Source organism: Lactuca serriola, chromosome 4 (genome assembly GCF_051521515.1).
Source record: "Lactuca serriola cultivar US96UC23 chromosome 4, Lser_US96UC23_V15, whole genome shotgun sequence".
Taxonomy (NCBI): Eukaryota; Viridiplantae; Streptophyta; class Magnoliopsida; order Asterales; family Asteraceae; genus Lactuca; species Lactuca serriola.
The window spans coordinates 203241824-203261896 of NC_136411.1; the positions used below are offsets into that span (position 1 = coordinate 203241824).

The window sequence follows — 20073 nt, forward strand, 5'->3', positions numbered from 1 at the left end:
GAAACCTTAGCCACCAATTGTGATTTTCGGAGCTTTTAGAGAGTTTTGTGCGCTCTTTGAAAGAAGAAAGTGTTTGTAGAATCAAGTGGGAAGCTTCAAGGTGTGTAGATCTGGGATTTGCAAGCCAACATCTATCTCTGGAAGGTATAAAGCTCTCATATTGATTCTTGTACACGTTAGAACTAGTATGGTTATGAGTGTTATGCTTTTGTCTACATAATCTTGGTCCTTGTGAGTATGGCTTACTCCAGACCATTTGAATGCCTCCTTCTAATGTTTTTGAGGTTATAGTGTCACACCCCCAAACCAGGATGGCGGAAACGTCCAGGGGTAGATGAATTCCATGTATTGTATCATAACAGTTGAATAATAGTAAAGAAAGCAAACACAACCACCATATATATATAATTGAAAAAGTTACATCATTGTAAGTATTACATGTTTCAAAAGTCAATTACAATATGATGTCAAAATGATTTAGTTGACGCCTTAGCGCCCCATCCTCAAAAGTTGGTGATTACTTGTTTTACTGGTTCCCTGAGAATAAAGTTGTTTGAAAAAGTGTCAACATTTAAGTTGGTGGGTTCATAAGAGTTTGTTATGAAAAATAGTAAGCCTTTCCGTGAAAATATACAATGTTGTTTCCAGAATATCCGATATTTTCTAATAAATGAGATGTACGTCGTTCACTTGTAAAACGATAGTGTTTATTCCAGAAAATCCAATATTTTCCGTAGAAATGAGTTGTAGTCTTAAATGTTCCAAGACCTAAATGTACTAGTGTTTTGCATACCGAAAGTAGTAATATGTAGTTTCATTCATGTATAAAAATGTTTGAAGATATGTGTTTTTGTGTAAAATAAACGTATCGTCGTTTCCCCATGTGAGTTTTTATAATTGTGCTTTTAAGATGCAATCCTTTCCTCGTCGGTCTTCAGGAGCCGAGTTATTTATGACATTAGTCACCCATAACCTGCCGGTCTGACTGTGGCTAGTAGTCAGGGTGTGGGATCATTAGTCTTGTATAGATCTATACACATGTATCACACTCCCGTATCGGAGATTCCGGTTATAAATACAGGACTTTCTGTATAGCTAAGTTAGTTACGATGAAGACACTATCTCACAAATTCATTCAACGAGTGTACATGATTTTGAAATGAAAACGTTTGTAAATGACATTATCCCATATTTCCAGGATAACGTCGAAAATGTTGTAAAACAACGACATATGTATTTTATATCGTTTTTACCCTTTGCTCAATGGGTTACAAAGGGGTAACGTTTCGTAAACTATATCTGTACAGTTTTGATGAAATAAACATTTTGTATTTGAAATATATATATATATATATATATATATATATATATATATATATATATATATATATATATATATGTATATATATTTGTATGAATAATGTAATGATTATCAAAATGTTGTTTGTGAAATCATATGTAATTGATAGTAAAACCATTCGTATATTTAACACTTTTCGTAAAATAGTATAATAACGTATTTAAAATGTTTGCATTATAACGAAAATATTATTGTGTGTTACTTGTATCCCCCCCAATATATATATATATATATATATATATATATATATATATATATATATATATATATATATATATATATATATATATAAGAAATCTTGAAAAATGTAGGGGGTATGAACTCACCTTATTTGCGTTTGCGACTAGATAACGAGATGAAAACGGTGATCTTCGAGCTAGAATACGGGAAGCTAATCGTATCCTAATTGTTTAAACACATATTAATGTGTGAACATATGAAACTATATTTGAAATGTATTAGAAGAACACTAGATAATAAGAACTTACAATGTATCCTAAGGAAGAAGCTTGAAGTATAAGTTCCAGGGAATGTTTGCTCTTTGAGTTTGGGGTTTGATATTTGAGAGAGAATAGAAGTGGATATGTTAACTGTAAATGAGAAATGGATCCAATTCATGTATTATATATGAATGGTAGGATAAGGTTACGAGTTGATGTTTACATTGAAATATGTAGTTATCGCCTTGGGAAATCAAATTAGCCAATCAAGTGGCACCACTGCTCGTAACACCCCTGCCCATAAGTAGTGATGTTTGCTTTGTTTGTTTTGATGTAACCCCTGTGAACAATATTTTCTATGTATTTCTTTGTGTTTTGTCTTTGTTGCCCTTGGTGGCAGCCTTAAAGTCCGGGAGTCCGGCAATCTGACAATGTTCACTTTTTAATCGTTGGTTATGAATGTATCTCACTACCGCATATATTCTATTGTTTTGTTGCTTTGTGTATGGTTTATGTTAGTCATCACATAGTATTTATACAGGGTTTGCTGATATCCCTGGTTTGATTTCTTTTCTTTGTGAACTCCTTGTGCTTTTCTAATGTTGGTCTTTGAGAAATTTGTTCTAATTTGCTGCTTAGAGACCCTAGGTGTAGCCAATATCGTCATCTTGAGGCTCACCCGATTATGCTTTCCTCATTAATGGAAGGTCATGATTCTTCTACACTCATGTCACATGTTCTTTTGTATGTTTGCTATAATGTGATTGATGAACATGTTTTAGGGGAAAGGTTATGAACCTTTTTTATACAAACCCCTGGCTTCCTCCTTGTACCAATTTCGCTCGTGTGACGTTGGATGATCAGTCCTTGTTGTCACATGGTAAACGTACATAGCTTCTTATTTTACTTTTCAAGCTTAAAAATAAGGAGCATCTGAATTGCCCTTTCTGTTTTTTTCTATTTTTGTTGTTAGAGTGTTATAAGACTGAAGGTGGTAAAGTAATTTTTGCTGATTACATTTACAAGTCAAAACTAATATACAATGCCTTTGCTAGCATTGAATCTATCTTTAACACTCATTTTAAGAATAAAAATGACGCAGACTCTGCGCATTCCAAGTTCTTGGAATGGCACGCCCGTCCTGAGCTTCTAAGACATAAGCACCATTCTTATGGGCTTCCACAATTTTGTATGGTCCTTCCCAAGTAACACTGAGTTTCCCTAATGGCTCGGCATGACTCGACTCATTTTCCCTTAGCACCCATTCTCCAACTTTGAGGTTCTTGACTCGGACTTGTCGGATGTAATAGTTCTCGGTGTGCGATTTATACAGTGCACGACGCATCTGTGCAAACTCATATTTTTCTTCAAGCATGTCCAGGTCCTGGCATCGTCCCTATACATTGGCCACTTCCTCAAAACTTTCTATTCGTAGGGAGCCTGCCACTATTTCCAAGAGGAGGATTGCGTCCGTCCCATAAGATAGACTAAATGGGGTTTCTCCCGTGCTTGACCTTTGTGGTACGATATGACCACAACATGGTCAATAGCTCATCCACCCAGGCGGACTTTGATCTTAGTAGATTTTTCTTCAAACCATTGACTATGGTTTTGTTTGATATCTCAATCTATCCGTTGGCATGAGGGTGCACTACTGACGTTAACCGGCGATGGATTTTCTTGTTTTCGTACCACTCCTTGAAGGGGCTTCCTTTAAATTGCGTACCGTTATCACTTATGAGGATTCTAGGAGTGCCAAAATGAGAAAAGATATTCTTGGTCATGAAATTTATCATTTTATTGCCAGTAACGGTGGCCAGCGGTTCTGCCTCTATCCATTTGGTAAAATAATCCACGGCCACCAACAAAAATTTCACACCCCCCGGCGCTAGTGGGAATGGGCCCACTATGTCGATCCCCCATTGATGGAAGGGCCAGGTCTGGTGATGCTAGTTAATGGCATGGCCGGTTGATTTTGGAAAGGAGCAAATGCCTGGCATTATTTGCATTTCTTGGTTAGGGCTATGGCGTCGTTGTACACGTCTGGCCAATATATCCCTAGGCGGAGTATTTTGCCTGTGAGCGCTCGAATGCCTTTGTGTGTTGCCACATCCCCGTAATGAATTTCTTCTAGGAATGTATGCCCCTCTGTTTTAGAGATGCACTTGAGCCATGGGCTTAAATACCCTCTTCGGTATAGTTGGTTGTCCCTGATTGCAATGCGACGCCCTGGTTTTGACTTTTCTCACCTCCTCTGGGTCATCCGGGAGCACGCCATGGTGCAAGTAATCGACATAGGGTTTGGTCCATTCTGGAGTAGTCGATACTGTATTAACCCTTTGGTTATCGATACTTGTCTCCGGGAGTACTTCAACTAACACTTTCTTTGTTAAGTGGTCATATGAAGTAGAGGCTAGCTTGCTGAGAGCGTCTGCCCTTGCATTCTTTCCCCAGGAGATTTGTTTTATTGAAAAAAATTTGAATGTGATGGTTAAGCTACGGCTTGCATCTATGTATTTCTGCATCCTAGTTTGCCGCATATGTTCCATTTATTTGGTTTGTGACAAGTAATGAATCACTGAGAGCCGCTAGTTGTTTTGCACCAACATCCTTGGCTAGCCTTAGACCCGCTGAGAGTGCTTCGTACTCTACCTCGTTGTTTGATACTTGGAAGTCGGTTCGCAGCGTGTAAGTGATCTCTTCACCCTTGGGGCTTTGTAAGATCAGGCCTATGCCTGAGTCTTCCTTACTTGTTGTGCCATCAATGTATAACTTCCAAAGTTCCTTGCCGACTTCAGGCTCTAAGGGATCAATAGAGATTGTCGTCGACACTCCCTTAATAGTATATGGAATCTCGACCAGGAAGTCTGCGAGGACCTGGGCCTTGATGCTGGTCCTGCGGTGGTAATATATATCATGTTCGCCTAGTTCGATGGCCCATTTGGCCAGGCATCCAGACTTTTCCGGCCTTAGCAGTACTTGCTTTATCGAGTAACTAGTCAGAACATCCACCTTGTAGGCTTGAAAATACCTCTGTAGCCGTCTGACAGCGTATACCAGGGCGAGGACCAACTTCTCTAAGGTCGGGTAATTGACCTCCGGTCTTTGTAGTGCCCCACTAACTAAATGGATAGGAACCTACTTTCCTTCCCTCTCCACTACTAACACAGAGGAGATAACTTCTTCGGAAGCTGCTAAATACATCTGTAATGTCTCCCCTGATAGCAGGCAGGCGAGAGCCGGTAGTTGGTGTAAGGCATCTTTCAGTTGTTGCAATGTTGCATCTGCTTTTTCTGTGCATTTGAACTGCTTTTTGTCTAGGCACTCTTTGAGTGTTTGGTATAGAGGAAGCGTTTTTTTTACTCAAGGAGCGTTTTTTCTTTGAGTGTTTTGCAGATTTGGCAATGAATCTTCAAAATGTCGTCAACCTACCATTGATCTCCTGTACACCCTTGAGTTTGTGGGGAGTTTTTGACTCAAGGAGCTCCTGGATTTTGGTAGGGTTGGACAGAATCCCTTCCTTGGATATCTGATACCCAAGGAATTTCCCTTCCTCTACCCCAAAAGTACACTTAGTTGGGTTTAATTTCATCTACAATTTTGCTAGCGTTTTGTAAGTTCTTCCACATCGTGCATCAATGTTTCTTCATTATGGCTTTTGACTACCATGACGTCGACGTAGAATTCAATGTTTCTACTAATTTGATCGATGAATATCATGTCCATTAGCCCCTGATAAGTAGCACCTGCATTTTTGAGCCCAAACGACATTTTCTAGTAGCAGAAAGTGCTCTTCTCGATGTGGAAGGTAGTTTTCACCTCGTCTTCTCGTTTCATCTATACCTGATGGTAACCCTTATACGCATCAAGGAAACATTTGAGCTGAAAACCTTCAAGCCATTGGACTTTCTGATCAATCTCCAGGAGAGGATAACAATCCTTTGGATAGGAGTTATTAAGATCTGAGTAATCAATGCACATTCACCATGACCAGTTTGCTTTCTTTACCATGACTGGATTTGCTATCCATGTCGGAAACATTACTTCACTGAGTATGCCAGCATTCACCAGGTCAGCCACTTCTGCGTTTATAGCCCTGTTCCGGTCTTCTGCCTGACCCATCTTCTTTTGTTTAACCGGATTGCTTCCAGACATGATATTAAGGTTGTGTTTTATAACCTGTCGATCAACGCCTATCAGATCTATTGGTTTCCAGGAGAAGACGGTGGAGTATTGCTTTAGGAGTGCTACCAGTCATGCCCTAGTCTCATATGATAGGTGAGCGCCAATTCGCACGAACTGTTCAGGATATTCTATGTTGTTGGTGTTGCTCGGTGGAAGATCCCTCCTTCAACTTCTTTGGTGCTCGCACCAGCTCGGAAACGGCTATGTTCTGGTGGCAATGGTGTGCCCTAGTGTTTGTGGAGAGGATTGTCGCTGATCCTTGGCGCGTGCTGAATTTAACTATGCCATGGATCGTTGATGGTACAAAGTGTAGCAAGGAGATTACCGACCGTCCAAGCATAATATTGTGCTCTGTTGGATATTGGATCACATAGAATTCGATTTTTCTTGTGATTCGATCCCTCTCATCGTGACTGTCCAACGTTAGGGGCAGCCAAATAGTGCCAAATGGCCACAAGCTATTCCCGGTGAATCCTGCCAATGGCCCATCGGTTGGGGGCTGTAGCCCCTCCTTCCATGCATCTGGTAGTTTCCAGAAACAATGCTCATAGAGTATATCGGAGTAGCTACCATTGTCAATGTATATTCGATGGACTTTCGTGTTGCGAATGAATCCAGATATGAGGATTGGATCTCGCAGATCCCAGTTCAGTGGTCTGGGATCACTGCTCAAAAAACTAATATTGAGTATATTTCTCGAGAGTACCTCTATCTCGTCCTCCGCTTGGTGAGTTGTGTTTCTCTTATGAGACTTAGAGATAGTAAGTACCTCTGTGCCATCATACAGAGTTTTCTGCAATAGACCGGGATGCAATATTGTTGTCTGAGGCTGTGGACCATCCAACGACAGTTGTCGAAGACTGCTCTAGAGTATTAGCTCTGCTATTTCTGTCGTAGGCGGTGGGATCTGTGCCATTAGCACTTGGATTGGGGCCTGTGTTCTATACTCGCGGTGAAGATCGTTGCTTACCGTTATCGGTATTCTGAATAGACCTTCCATTACGGTAGCAGATGCGGTTGGGTTCAGATCCCCCTTTTGCAAAGGACCAACGTTGTTTGTTGGCTGTATCACTTTGAGGATACATCCGGATGGCGGCAAGTGTTGTGACATGCTCTTCAGTGAAATGGAATGTTGGATGATGGATCAGACCTCGATGTTTTCCTTGATGTTTTCCTCAGAACACAACATAGAAGGATCGTTAAAGGACGTCCGGGTGTTCTCCAGGGATGTCGCTTCAACGATCAAGTTAGTTTTCTCGAGAGAGAGTTTTAGGGTAAATTTCATGAGGAAGAAGATGGATCCCTTCCTTATGCTGGAAGAGATCCTTTTATACCTATTACTAACAAATCGTGGGGACCTTGTCCAGTGAGTTTCAGGTGTGGCCTCCTCTTATTGGGAGTATTATGCCTACGTTAACTAACTTCCAGGTGACCTCAGTTCTGGGCGTCACCTAGGCTTTTTGGCACGCTCTGATTGGTTGTGAGTGAATGAGAAGATCATGGGGAATATTCTTTCCTCGTGAGGGAAAGTGAACTATCACCCCAAAGTTGGCTCACTTAGGCCAAGACCGGGTCATGGCCAAGGTTTTGGCATGAAAACATCTCAGTTATGCTTTCCATTATATTTAACGTGGTTGTACAAGGTAACGTTAACACCAATCAAGTTCTGATTTTCCAAGGATATCCAAAAGGTTTTAGTTGCAATCCTCCTTAGAAAATCGGCCAGAAGTCTCAGCATTCAACCTAATGTACGGATATATATAGTTGCCATATATCTGATCACTATGTCATGGTTAATAGGCGCCACTTCATGCTCTTTGTAGATATCTTGTATTCTCCAAGTCAGCATTAATGATCGCGAATGTTCCGTTCACCACGTCTTGGTCTTGTGTCTTCAAGCCTTATTTTTTACTTAGCCTTCATTTTCTTGCTTCTAACTCTTGTTTGCTTCCTTTTCATCCCAAGCACGTCCTTGCTACTACAAAACAAATTTCAACCATAATAAGTACATTATGTCCCAAAATAAGCATAATAGTAGCTAAAAGTATTAGAAATATGCACGAAATATATGCCTAAATATGCCCATATCAAAATACCATACTTTTGTCTTTTGCTAGCCCTCAAGCAAAAATGATTTTTATCATTATCATACCATCACATCAAAACCCTAGCTAGCAACATCACACAAGACAATCCATTTTGAGCCTCTCCATTGCATCAAGACCGCAGTGCACATATTTGTGTCTAATTTTCCTAAAAACCTCCTCAATCCTAAATACTCACAATCTTCATAAACACTTTCCCTCTTCTTTTGAAAAACATTCATTTTATGCATCCTTCCAAATTCATCCCATAAAAATTTCTTAACCTCAATGAATTTTTGGTTAAGCTCCCAAGCATACATATAGAACAATAACCTAGAAAGAAAAATTACAAATAATAACAACTTGTCAAATTGCCTTATTCTCGAGTCTTTGATTTTTGAACTTTTCTTCATGATAGTTCTTGATCTTCAAAGCTTTCTGGACTCTTATTCTCTCAAACTTTGAAACTTTTTTTTTCTTACTTTTTTCTTTTTTTTTTCTTAACAACTCACTTTTTCACACAAAACTAAAAATCCTAAAAAAACATTCGCTTAAGCAAGGGAACTTAAATTCAACCCTTATTGCTTAGAGGTGTTAGTCTAAGGTGCAATGACTCCATAAGCTCTCCTGGATACATTTCTGGTATACGATGCTAAACATATTATAAATCTCAAACTAAAGAAGATCGTGTTTTTGTTCCATGATTTCACTAGGACAGGGAAGCCACAAATACACTATAACATATATTGGCTCAAATAAACATTGAAACTCGCATCGGATCGTCCCACACAACACTAGCAACCTAGATCTCAACATAATAATATAATATTTTTTTTTAACTAGATTCAGTTTTAGATTATTATTTCAAATATTTCTAATAATTTTTTAAATCTTGGTCATGTTTTTAAATTTTTTATCAGTATGCTTGTATTCCTAAATTCAACCCCTACCCCACACTTAGTTGATGCAATGTCTACACTGCATATTTAAACAATTAAAAGTAAAAAACATTAACAGGAACAAACTCCCCTGGGGTAGTAGTGGTGAGATCGAATTTTGAAACCTGTGTTGTGGAAATCTCGTATAATGGCTCGAAACAATACTTCTATACTCTTTTCTCGTGAATATAAATATGTCGGATCAAAATAAACCAAATAACCATCTTCAAAAAGTGTGTCGAACCTCAGCCACAATGTGGGAAAGCAACACCCCATCGTGGTGTCGAGTAAGAAGTCGTCATGCTTGTGAAAGTAAGAACGCCACGACGTGGTATAGGGATGCCACATCATGGCACTAGGTCTAACATAATTCAACCGTGAAAATAACAAATGCCATGGCATGGAGATGATGGCCACGTCATGGTGACTTCTTAGAATGTCATTAAGAGCCAAAATAATGCATCTTTTCTTCTCAAGGGATTAGGACCATTCCCGACCTTTTCTTTCTGTAAAAATCCTTCAAAACTCTTATGTTCACCTAGTGGGAACCCCACACTTATTGAAAAATATGGTATTCAATTATAATCTTCAAAAAACTTACGGATTTTTTTTATCAATTAAGCTCCTTCATTGGTTCCTTTTCTTGCTAAAAAATAAGACCAAAAGACTAGAAAAACACATGATCATTTAGTTAAAATAATAAAACTAAAAATAAAAAGAAATCAAAAGGAAAAGAAAATGCAAACTCTCAAAAATCGGGTTGCCTCTCGCGAAGCGCTTCTTTTTTAGGAGTCGTGAGTCAGACTCCTTCCCACTCTACATTGTTGCGGGTGGGAGTGGGATCTCCCTTTTGTCTTTTTTGCTCTTTCCATTTGCTCTTATATTATTGAACCGGTCGAATGTACACCTTCTTTGAGTTTTCTTTCTTCATTTGATCAGCGCTTTCTTCATGTTTTCGTTTCATCCCCTTGCCTTTTCCTTTCATCTTTGTATACTTCTTCTCATCATCTTTATGATCTTCTTTGTCTAACTCCATTTTTACAATTATTGAGCCCTCTAATGCTTCATCATTTATCTCCCCTTTGTCACCCGAATCAACTTCTTGTTCATCACTTGCTTCTTCCACTTAAGCCTTGGGTGTAATGAACGCGAACACCTCAAACGTCATAGGAATTGAAGCTCTTGGTTTAGAAAATTTTACTCTTTCAATGTGAGGCTTCTCCCAAGCTTTCAACTATTTTTCCATTAATTCTCAATCTCTTCTATCTCATTAAGATTTTCTCCTTCCATATTATTCATCCTTAACACTTCATCTCTTGGCTTATCATAACTCACTTTTTGATTCATTTCAAAAGTGATTTCTTCATCTTCTACATGAAGTGTGAGCATTGAGTCATAAATGTCAACTAGGGCTCTTGTGGTGCTCAAGAATGGTCTTCCCAAAAATGTGGGTAGTTCTTCATCTTCTTTCATATCCAATACCACAAAATCAACAGGAAAAATAATTTTTCCAACTTTCACCAATAAATCTTCAATGATCCCATGTGGATGAGTGATTGAGTGATCTGCCATTTGAAGTGTCATCCTTATCTTTTGTAGTGGTGGTAGATCCAGATTCTTGTAAAACGAATAGGGCATAAGATTAATGCTAGCCCCCAAATTGGCTAAAGCATTTATTGAGGTAGAATTGCCAAATTCACAAGGAAAATTAATCGGCCTGAATCTTCCATATTTATTAGTAATCCATTAATTATTTTAGCTGAACATATCTCATTAAGCACGCTTATGGACACTTTCTCTAACTCTTTTCGGTTAGTCATCACATCTTTAGCAAACTTAGGAAGCTTAGCCATGGATTTGAGGTGCTCAGCAGTCAAAGTTCTACCAATCCTGATCCGTAGAGTTGCTCGAAACGAAATTCAGGGCAGGACAACTCTCCATTATACCGAAGAGGTTAATTGCCTGTAACAACTCATATTTTTCAAACAAATTTTTCATTTTTAAAACATAGTTAATTCCATTTAAAACAAGGCATAAGTAGTTAAGTATTCTGTCAAATACATATATTCAAAATCCCAAGATCATAAAGACAATCTTCAGTGTGTATCGATCATGCCGGCGCCTTCCCACGGTCCTCGCTAGTACCTGAAATACATGCACAACAACTGTAAGCATAAATGCTTAGTGAGTTCCCCAATATACAACTTACGCACATACGCCTTTCCAGGCCCGACCTTCCGGTCCATGTGTCTCAGGGGACTTCCGTCCCTGCTGGGTAAACCTTCCGGCCTTACCCACGCCGACCTTCCGGTCCATCACACATCATATCGCCTTCCGGCCCATAACATAATGCCTTCCGGCCCATAATATAATCGCCTTCCGGCCCATAACATACATAGCACATATAACAGATAACTTACCACATATAGCATACATATCACATATCATATCCGACCTTCCGGTCACACAATCAAACCCTTCCGGGTACAGTATAGTGAGAAGACTCACCTCGTAAATGCTGAAAGCTAGCAACTCCTAAAATCACTCGTGCACAATCCAACGAGCTACAACCCTCCTATAACATTACATATCTCATTAGCACTCATATCTTCTAAGTGTGACTATCCCTAAGAAGTCAGACTTAGGTCAACTCTGGTCAACGGTCAACGGTCAACTCGACTGGACTCGGCGAGTACCCTGGCGACTCGGCGAGTCTAGTTGTCTTCACCAATTCCTGCATGATCCCTCTCTACTCGTCGAGTATCCCTCTTGACTCGACGAGGTCCTCGTGGAAGAATCGCGGGGCCACCCCGACTCTACTCGCCGAGCCTGAAGAACAAACTCGGCGAGTCCCAGTGAATCTTCAAGCTACTCGCCGAGTCTGATCATCCGACTCGGCGAGTCTACGCCATGCAGTCGATCGAACTGCTTCCTGGGATACATATATACTCGAATATACAAACATGGGACCTTCTGGACCTCTAAGGGTCCTACTACAAGGTTAGGAACGTTGAATAACAACACAACAATCCATCTAGACTCCAAATGGGTTCCATAAACCCTAAATCTATAAACACATCAAACAACAGAAGGGAATCCGAATTATTACCTGGAATATGTCCTCTCTGTGTCTCCAAACCGCAGAACTCGAATCCCTTGCTGTTCCTTTAGCCTAAACCCTTCTCCTCCTTGCCCAACAATTTCCTTCAAGCCCTAATATCCTCCAATCTTGCTCTAGATGCCCACAGCCGTTTAGGGTTCCTCTCAATCGACTAAAGACTGACAATGACGGCCTATAAGAGCATTAAATACGATCCAAAACTGAACGGTTAGGGTTTCTGCTGAACAGCGTCGACTCGCCGAGTCCATATCTGGACTCGTCGAGTCCAGTCGCGGACCCGCGACCAAGTCTGCGATCCTACTCGGCGAGTCTAGGCTCCAACTCGCCGAGTCCCCTCTTAAACCACCCCAAAAACATAATTAAACAATACCTGAGATTTCGGGCTGTTACATTGCCAATGCAAGAATGCACACCATCTACACCAATCATCTTGAAAACACTCGTGAGAGATCTGAGAGAGACCATGAGACCCTGCTGCAAGCATTAGCTAAAACACGAGCCGAAGTCATAGAGCTATGAGTACGCCAGAGAGTGTACGAAAGATACCTGCTTGATATGAAACGTCAATTGGCTGAACTAAGAGTTCGCCAGAAGGACGACCTTCGCCAGTAAGAAATGCTTTATTTCCCTTCCTTGTTTAAAGGAATCTTTTTCTTTCATGTTACAGAATCATGTTGCCAAAGAAAAGTAATCAACCCATCAGCCAAACACCAACTCTTCAGATTGATGCAGCTACCTTTAAAGCTGCAGTCTCAGCTGTTGTGACAGCTGTTCTGACTCACCTTAACGCTAATCACCTCGAGGGACAAACAAGAAACCTTCGCCGGTGGGAGTCTTCGCAGCCACGACATCTGCAACTCCTACCGCCAACACTACTAGTATCCCAATTATCCCTAACCCGACCAGACAGTATGCTAGAAACCTACCGAATTGCAATAAGTGCAGCTTCCATCACCTCGGTAGTTGTCGTCTGTTACATTGCAAGACCTACAACAAGAACGGACACACTACTCGCTTCTGCAGGACTCGGGTCCAACACATTATTTCAGCCACCAATGTCGAAATTTCTCGGATATGCCATCTATGTGGTTTCATGGGACACTTCAAAAGGGACTGCCCAACAGAGAAGAATGACAGTGGAACAGGAGGAGTTTGACCTCAGAATGGAAAAAGTCAATGAAGGACCCAACCATAATAGGGACTCACTTCCAATTGTCAGCATTAAGTATGCTGTTAATCATGTTTAAATCTAGTGCAACTCAAGTCTTATCTTTTGAGAGATCCCGTCAGAAAAGGGGACCCTCGTGCTGCGTATACTTGCCTTTTGTAGTATACCTTGTTCACAACAATAGTCTTGTAGTAAAACGAAAGTACTGTAACTCTGTTAAAGTTGCACTGTTGTGTTTTGTCTGTAACACCCTTATGATCAAATCTAATACCTTTATTTACAAGTAAGTCCGATATCATCATACAACTTGACTCAATTCGATCCTCGCTATACCAATTTCGTGCATACTTCTCCTTCTCCGAAAACGTCTTTCTAGCGAAGCCGTCATTCCAGAACACCGAAGTACCCATGTATAGAGTACCTCATGTTTCTTATCCTTTCCAAAGAAACCTCAGCAAACCTCCCCGAAGTACCACTCGTGCAGTACCTCAAGTTCAATCCAAAGACCCACCTTTTCAATCTTAATTATATACGACTCGCATACCCGAGACTGTGATTGATGAACCAGGTATGAATTCTACTATGAACTTCAGGACGGAGATTGCCCAAGACTGCGAGTGATCGTGCTTCTGTAAGAATAAACTTAGAAATACCTATCCTTTTCCCGAATTCATGAGTAGTCATACTTTCTTTTAAGATCTTCACGACAACTAATCCACCCCAAGGTTTTGACATCATAATTAGTAGGAGTTGATTAAGTCTACATCGATCCGACATCAGGTGCTTTGATAAAGCAGTTCATCCTAACCTCCCTAAACAGCGAAGCCCTAGTTATTTACAGCCACGAACCAAATACGAACCCTCTCATCATTTCGTGTATGCAAGCTCAGAAATACTTATGAAAGGAATATCATGCATACCTTGCACACATCGCCGAAACGTGCCGAGAAGTGAAGGACATTCAGAACATTCAAGAAGTACGCGGTTTTCCCGACACCTTTCCAGAAGGACAAGCGAGACTACCAACACAGCGTCAAGTCGAATTCAGAATCGACTTAGTTCCAGGGGCTACCCCAGTAGCCAAATCACCTTATTGTCTAGCTCCAACCGAGATGCAAGAACTTCCTAGCGAACTTAACAAACTCCTTAGAAGGAGATTCTTTAGGCCAAGTTTCTTACCATGAGGAGCACCAGACTTGTCTGTAAACAAGAAAGAGCGTTCCAAACGCTAGAGTAAGCCTGGTGCACCGCACCGAAATTATCCATCCCAAAAGGGGATAGAAAATTTTGTGGTGTAATGCGGTGCATCCAAACAAGGGCTTGGTTGTGTTCTTATGCAAGAGGAAAGGTCACTACCTATACCTCAAGATAGGTTAAGACACAGGAAGTTAACTATTCAACACATGATCTTGAGTCAGGAGCAGCGGTAATTGCTTTGAAGATCTGGAGACACTACTTGTAGGGTACAAGGTGTACTATGTTCACATACCACAAAAACATTCAACATACATTCGACCAAGAAGAGTTATCACCCCAGTGAAGGCAAGCGAAAGAAGCAAAGTTTTATCACGATAGTGAAAGGTTCGCTGGAATGCCAAGCGAGGACCAGAGTTCACTTAAGAACACGAGTAGAAAATAAAACTTCTATCCGTAGCATGATTATTAATTCTACTTAAACTCTAATTTCGGGACGAAATTCCCTCTAACAGGGGGATGATGTGACAACCCGATATTTTGAGACAATAAAATGTAACACCAGTCAAATTTAGGCCAAAATATAACTTTCCTAAAAATATTATTTGGGTTAGATAAAGTAGTAGGAATCATATCAAGGTTTTCGAAAATATAAAGATCCCTAAAATCCGAGTTATAACGGAGAAGTTATGACCAACCGAATATTCTCGGCAAAACCAGGCAACACCGATTAAGCGAAAAACGAGAAGTTTCAATACAATGATTTTTAGCCTTAGGTATCTAAACGAAAGTCGTAGATTTCGTTAAACCGTGATCATGCATAAAACGAACGCCCAAAACGGACATCGTATGAAGAAGTTACAAATTTTCCAAGTTTCGTGACAGCAGTAGACAGCTAAAAACTCGAAATAAAAATCGAGCGGTTTTTAGCCGACACAACTTAAACGAGAGTTGAAGGTCTCGACAATAGTAGTTCGATGGTAAAAATGCAAACGAAAATGGACATCAGATAAAGAAGTTATGGATTTTTAACGACGTTATCGTGTCCCGGCCTATTAATTAAAATATAATTAAAAATAAAGCCAAAATTAGCCGACGGAGTCTAAATGAAAGGTTAGAGTATTTTCTCACCTTCGCGTGGATATAAAGAACGTCAAAAATGGATCCCGTATGCGAAAGTTACGGATTTTACAAGTTCGTGGCACACACACCGAAACGATTTACGCTCAGCGTACCCTTGTATGCCCAGCATACTCGGATACTAGGCCCCGGATCGTCCACGTCGACCAAACACTTCGCCCGAGGATGCGGTCAGCAGTGATGCAAGCGAACGCCCAACGTAACCTCGGAGTATGCCCAGCGTACGAGGTACGCACCGCGTAAGCCCGAAGTACGCCCATCGTACGAAGCCTCTCACACCCCTATAAATAGAATGCGAGGGTGCTGGCCATCCTTGCTCATTTTCTTCATTTCTCTCACATTTTCACCTCGTTTTTCGTGCCGACAATATCCCGACTTCCCGGTTTCATATCAAAGCCCCGACGAAGGTCCGCAGCCCCGAGTTTCTCGAAAAACTCACCACTTTCCAGTCGAGGTGCCGGCCGAGAAAAAGCTCGTTTTCTTCAAATCACGCACTTTCTTAGGTGAGTTCATACCCCTATAAACTACATTTTCAAATGTGTTATCAATACTTTTTATATACACTTTTAGGGGGGGGGGGGGAATACAAGTAAACACACGATTATTATCGTGTGTAACCTAAAGTTTCACTATATACTCTTTTTATCAAGTAAATCATATGTGATTCGTAACTACTACATGGAACCTTTCGTACACAAAATATATCACGATAACATCTTGTCTTTTGAAATTAAATATGTTGTTATACATATACGAATCAAACACGTTATTTATACTTTGAGTATATGTGTTCATTTATGTCACTACAAAAGTTACACTTTACATAACAAGTGAGCATTTCACTAGGGTTTACTATACAAACGAAACAAACTTTTGGAAAAACCGTAATAGTTTACGACAAACATTTTTACATGTTAAAAACTCTTTATCAAACTGTCTTACATACTTTATGTTTTCTTTCAAACGCTGTTAGAATCGTGTTTCAAACAAAGGTCTTCTTATACTTAAAATTGTTCTTATCAAACAAACTACTTTCAAATCGTTTTATAAACTGACATCAAGTCATCATTTCTTATTTATTAAACTTTTCAAAGGTTTTACAAAACTTCTTTTATATTTTTATGCATGCCTATATATGTATAGTTATATAAGTAATGTTTGAAGGACTTAGGACGGCTAACTCACTTTATTTCCTTTTCCTCATTGGGATGTGGCCTTAGGGCATCGGTTATTCGTCTGAATGTCGTCTAAATATTAGTGTTATACACGTACAATACTAGTAACTATAATAGGTATAGTTAGGATATACTACTTACCATTCCAAGTACAAGTAATCACACAAGAGTCAGTTTATTTATGAGTCTACACTAATACATTACATACTTTATGAAGAGATACGATTACATACAATTACAAGGCATACAATTTCAAGACATACAATTAAAAGAGATACGATTACATAAGATAGTGTACTAGATATTCATGAAATTTTACATACTACAAGTACCATATCAAAGAGATATTTTCATATACAAAGAACAAATGGACATTTTCATACGTAAATCTGTTTTATACTAGGTTTTGTGAGACATTTCACGTACTTTCGAGTATGCATTATTAAGTCCTGTATTATATACCATAATCCCTTGTAGGTGGAGCGTGATACTTGTGTATAGATCTATACGGGATTGACAGTTCCACACTTAAGCTGTTAGCTACAGCTAGGCCGGCAGGCCTGGGGTGACAAACATCATAACATTCCAACGCCTGAAGAACGTTGTTACAGGCAGTCTGGGTCATTAGCATGGCTATAAAGCTCACACGGAGTATTAAAAACACGTTGATTTATGGGGTTATAAAATACCTTAGCGATTTCATATGTACACAAATCTACTATTTTAGGCATGAAAAACACCATTGTAGTTCATTTTTGGGACTTTTAAACAACCACCCACTTATGGGCAAATATTGGATTTCTAATAGCAAACATTTAAAACAGTCAGGTCTTGGTAGAAGACTACTTTTTATACTAGTAGAAAATATGAGATTTTCTAGGGTTTCAAACGTTTACAATTACTTACAAACATGTTCATTGGTACAAACTTTCCTTCAAACATTTACATGTCTTTCTTTATAGTTTTACAAATCAAAGTCACATAAATACTTATGAATTCGCCAGCATTATTGCTGATACTCGTCTTTTATTTTGTGACTACCAGGTTTTGTGAAGATGGAGCGGTCAAGACTCGTCTTTTATTTTGTAATATTCATTTTGTAGAATTATACTATGAAAGAACTCAAATGTAATTAAAATTATACTATTAATGCAATGGATGATGTTGTTGCTTGTTTACTACTTCGCATTGTTGTGATACATTACATGACGTCCTCTGCCCCAGAACGTTTCCGCCGTTCTTGGTTTTGGGGTGTGACACAAGGTCACCACAATGTGGTAAAGGAACATAACTCGACTCAGATTTTGCTTTTTGTGCTTCAGGCTTCTCTTATTCAAAATGTGGATCGGTTTGTAGAGTAGCGACATCATAGATCACTAATGGCTCAGAATGAACTTCTTTTTTCAGTGTAAATCGCCATTACATGAGGTTGTGCTTTTGGGTCAGGATTTTTGGGTGGTAACCTTTTGTTAACAAATGTTGTCAATTGACCAAGTTGAGTCTCAATGTTGTTGATGGAAGCTTGATGATTTCTGACATTAGTATCAGTAGTATCATGTCTTTTTTTCAGAGGCTTACATAAACCTATTAAGTATTGACTCAAATTCCATATTATTCTTTGGTGGTGGTTGTTCTTCTTGGTAGTAGCATCGACCGGTTTGTCTGTATCTCTCGTCCTTTTGCTTCTTGTACTTGTCATAAGGCAACCACTACTTTTTTGGCTTTCTCTAGTCTTCATCATATTTATCCCCACTAGAGTAAACACATGCGCTTTCTCATTCAAGTGTTCATCCAAATCGCGATCCTTCGTCAAATATGGTCCATTGCAATTGTCACATCCAACTCTTATTGAGTGTATATATTGATCCAATTTCATCATTCACCTATCCATATTCTATAGTTTAGAAATGATTGCAGACATGTTCCTTTTCCCTCCATCTCCTTTACTTCTAGTAACATCTTCTCATGGGTTATAATATTTGCATGAGTGCTTTGCAAATTCTTCAATTAACACTTGAATGGTGGTCGGTTATTTCTTTGTCATTAGTCCTTGAGAATCAAGAAGTTGACTTGCTGTAAAATTCACCCCATCATAGAAAATAGAGACTTTCTTGTTGCACGTTGAAGTTATGTTGAGGACAATTTCTTAGAAAGCCCTTGTACCTTTCCCAAGCTTTGTATAATGACTTTCCCGTTCCTTGATGAAATTTGGGTATCTTCTTCTCGAGTATAAATGTGACATCCCCTAATTTCTCTGCCAGAAAAGACCGATTTAATTTATGCTTTTTAAAATCAAATCAGAGAAATCTTTAGCTGTCTACTGCTAAGCTGAAACTTCGAAAAATCATAACTTCCTCATACGAAGTCAGATTTGGGCGTTCTTTTTATCGAACTTCTCGGTTTAATGAATACTACGACTTCCGTTTATATTACTAAGGCTAAAAAGTAGTTTATCAAAAACTCACTTTTTACGACATTCGGCATCGTGTCGGTTTATCGTGAAACTCCAACAGGTCATAACTTCTTCATTATAACTCGGATTTTGGTATTCTTTATATCCCCGAAATCCTTGTTTCAACCACTACAACTTTATGTAAAGATATCGGCTTTATCTAATATTTATTTTTGACGCTCATTTTTATTCTTAATTAATTAAATCCTAATAATTAAACATAAAACACATAATTCACATAAAATTCACATAATTCCTTTTCATTTCTTCTAAGTGAGTTACAAAGGTTAACCTAGACCATTATGCAATATTAATGCCTAGCGTAGAAACACGGGCGTTACAACTCTCTCCCCCTTAGGATGATTCCGTCCTCGGAATCACACAACGACAAACAACTACGGGTAGCGACTCACTATGTCACTCTCCGTTTCCCAGGTGGGAATTGGCCCATTTATATGTTTCCAACGTACATGCACTAAATCGACTATCTTATGTTACAACTTCTTAGTCTTACGGTTAATGATTGCCTCAGGTTCTCTAATTAACCTCTTGTTCTCGTCCAACCTTAATTCAGAAATGGGAATTATGTCGGGCACACCTCCTGTGAACTTTCTCAAATAACACACATGAAAGGTGTTATGAATACTCTCTAGTTCTTTCGGTAATTATAGCTTGTAAGCTTGATTCCCGATCCTCTGAAGAACCTTAAATGGTCCAATAAACCTTGGACTCAACTTTCCCCTTCTACCAAATCTTATAAGTCCCTTCCACGACGAGACTTTAAGTAAAACCGAATCTCCAACTTCGAATGATATC

General features: G+C 39.3%; 1 long non-coding RNA gene across 1 annotated transcript; it reads right to left on the minus strand.

The window, feature by feature from the left end:
* Positions 1–402: 402 nt before the first annotated feature.
* On the minus strand, positions 403–1943 carry LOC145100508 (uncharacterized). Its single transcript, XR_013705092.1, has 3 exons — positions 1849–1943; positions 1687–1762; positions 403–537 (listed from the first exon to the last, which is right to left on the minus strand). It is a non-coding gene; the product is annotated as an uncharacterized LOC145100508 (long non-coding RNA).
* Positions 1944–20073: the final 18130 nt, after the last annotated feature.